Source organism: Castanea sativa, chromosome 6 (genome assembly GCF_040712315.1).
Source record: "Castanea sativa cultivar Marrone di Chiusa Pesio chromosome 6, ASM4071231v1".
NCBI lineage: Eukaryota > Viridiplantae > Streptophyta > Magnoliopsida > Fagales > Fagaceae > Castanea > Castanea sativa.
The window spans coordinates 14,309,974-14,313,614 of NC_134018.1; positions in this window are offsets into that span (position 1 = coordinate 14,309,974).

Genomic DNA, 3,641 nt, shown 5'->3' on the forward strand with positions numbered 1-3,641 from the left:
CATATGACCTATTAACATTGATGTAAGGTCAATTTATTTTGAGTCTTTGACTTATTTTGAGTCATTCGCTATATGTAGGTATTCATGTATGGATAATATGTGTACATTGATATATTACCTATGAAATTTGCGCAAGTTATTTTATTTTTTCTGGTTCAAGTTATTTTTTAATCTTGTTTGTTTTTAAGCATTGGACCAATTTTTTGCTCTATATTATATCTAAATTCTTTGCTATCTTAATATCTTGAATATGTTATGGACAAGCTATTTTTAATATTTTTTAAAGGTTGTTTATTAATCTTGTTTGTAAGGAATGGATATGTGTATGAAATTTTGGATTTATGAATCTATGATATATACTGTTGACAGGTTGTATTTTAATGAGTATAGGTTATGTATTTTTTTTTTTTGTTGGATAAAAAGTATAGGTTATGTATTGGTTATTCATAAATTCTGTTTGTAAGAGCATTAACATCAACTGTGCTATACCAAATGCCTTTTTAACACACTAAAACCTACTTTATCTATTTTAATTCACCATTTTACAATATGTCATACATCATATCTTTTATATTAAGATCAACACATTAAAATAATATAACCAATCCATTAAAATAATATAAACAATCTAACAAAAATACTCATTTTTCACTTTATCCTTTTATCGTTTATTTCACTTTAGCATTTATTCATGAAAATTACTTGCTCAGTAGAAGTTGTAAATGACTAAGGTATAGTTGTGGATTTTAATTTCTCCTCTTTAATGTCCATAAAAAGTGATGGCAATTTTATTTTTTTATTTTTATTATTCCTTAATCCTCGTCATGTTCTTTCATATGTCCTTTGGATGAAGCTTTGATGATAACTATATCTAAAGTTACAGAGTCCTCAAATTACTTATTTTCTTTTGTTTCATTTTTTCTCTCTAGACTCCATGTTTCCAATATCTTTGTACCTCTATTTCTCTCACACTCCAATCCAATCCCAGAAAACAGATCAAATCCAACCACTTGATCAATCCAAGCCAAGTTCAACCAACAACCAATCAAACCAAACATAGTGATCAACATGACCAAAATCAACAAAGACCACCACATTCACCTTTACCACAACCCAATTTCAAGAGAGAGAGAAAGCCATCACTGTCAATCGACTCAAAACACCTAGGGCCCGTTTGGTTTAAAATTTATCATCACTCAATTTTCATCACTCAATTCTCAATTTTCATCACTCATCACTTAAAATACCTCAATTTTTCAAACCCATTGTTTGGCACCTTTAACTCAATTCTTATCTCTACACCTTTTCCCCAAAATCGTGGACCCCACCACTAATACGCTACTATTGCTACCTGCGTCCCATTTAAAAAAAAAAAAACTTCCTCCTTTACTTCTTACCTTTCATTTCTCTGACTCTCCCTCTTTCCTATCAAATTTTTTTTTCTATCTCTCTTTCTCTATCTCTCCCCTCTTCACTCTATATTTGATTTTTTTTCCCACTCTTCTCTGTTTCTTTCTCAGCTTTCTCTGTCTCTCCCCTCTTCAATCTGTATTTGATTTTTTTTTCTCTCTTCTCTGTTTCTTTCTCAGTTGTTTTTGGTTGGTTTGAACCGGTGGTTAATGGGTTTAAAGTGGTGGGTTCGGATTGGTGATGGTGGGTTGATCGGGTTTTTGGGGCTAGGTTATGGTGGAGATTGGGCTATGGGTCACGGCGTGGCTTGAATTGATGTTTCGGTGGTGTTACAGTGGAGATCGGGTTATGGGTCAGCGTTTGGAGATGGGTCGGCGTTTGGAGATCGGGTTATGGGTCGGCGTGGCTTGAATCGGTTGATTTTGGTGTTTCGGTGGTGTGGATCAGTGTTTGGTTTTGTGGGTTGATTTTGGTGTTTCGGTGAAGTGGATCGGCACTGGGTTTGTTGTGGTGGTGTTGGTTGTTTGCAACGGTAATATCAAACAGAACTGACGGGACAATACAGAAGCTCTGGGTCCCACAGAGTTCGAATATTTACAACAATGCCACTGAGTTATGTATCTCAGAAACTAGTGTTTTCGGTTTTCATTACTCTCACTCAAAATTTCTGAGTTTGAGTGATGAAAACAAGATTAGGAAATCAAGCCAAACAAAAAAAAAATTGTGTGGGTCCCACGTTTTTTGCATTACTGAGTTATGAGTTTCCAGTGATATCACTCAAAAAAGGCCTAAACCAAATAGGCCCTTAATCACCCCAAAACATTGACCGAATGGAAAGAGCTTTGATGAGAGAATTTTTATGAAGAAATCAGGAGAGAGAGAGAGAGAGAGAGAGAGAGAGCAATACCCAAGCTTTAGAGACCAAGAGATCAAAGAGTGATGGTGAGACATGAGAGGAGAGATAGACAAGATAAGAAGAAGAAAGAGATAGAGGGTGATGGGTGAGAGGAGAGGAATATTTTATCAGTAAAAGAGAGAGAAAGTTGATTAAAAATGCAAAAAAAAAAAAAAAAAAAAAAATTACTATACCATGCCATTGATAGAATAACGCTATAGCAAATGCCAAATTTGTTTGGCATTTAACATATCTGACGAGAGTTGGTTTTTGGTGTTTGTCATTTGTAAGGAATGGGTATGTGTATGGAATTTTTTTATTTTTTATATTTGGGATAGTACTGTTGTGGTTGTATTTTAATGAATAATAGAAGCAGGTTATGTAAGATTTTATACTATTATCAAAAGCAAGTTATGTAAGATTAATTTCAGGTATTTTAATGAATAATAGAAGCAAGTTATATAAGATTTTTTTATTATTATCAAAAGCAGGTTATGTGAGATTAATTTAAGGTATTTTAATGAATAATCGAAGCAAGTTATATAAAAAAAGTTTTTGGAGCAAAAGTAGGCTAAGCAGGTTGTGAAAAATTAATTTGTAATAAAGCAGGTTATGAATAATTTATTGTCCCTGGTATTTGACTTTTCTATTGGTTCTTGGTCACTATGTGTAAAATGCTTTTATTTTTTTTTGCATTGTACGGATGTGTAAATTGCAAAAAGCCCAAAAAGGGCCGATGCAGGTTTTTTAAAAGGTCCAATAACAAAGAGGACGTGTAAAAAGCCCAAAAAGGCCAAAATAGGTTTTTGAAAGAAAAAAGGCCTAATATTGCAATAGTTTTAAAAAAATCCCAAACAAATTAAAAAAACCCAAGGCCCAATTGGCCCAAAACAATATATATTTTTTATTTTAAAAAAATTATGGACAAAAGCTGAAAACTGACTAAAACAAAAATAAAACCGAAACCGATTGATTTTCAACCATTTTGGTTAGTTTCAATTGAGATTTTTACAAATTGACAGTTTTAGTTTCAGTAAGACAAACACAAACAGGACCGACTAAACCAAACTGAACCGATTACACCCCTAATTTGATTGTTATATATATGATCTTAGATATGTATTTGAATGAAATATATGTGTTTGAATAATGATTATAGACAATTTGAGATATGTGTGAATTTTGTCAATCAATATGCTTGTTTCAGCTAGTTTGGATTTAGTTATTATGCCAATCTTTTGAAATATTTGATTTTATCTATAATGCATTGTTTGTATCTCATGATCCAACATTAACCTTCTAACTCAAAAAAATAAAAAAGAGGCTAAATTACATT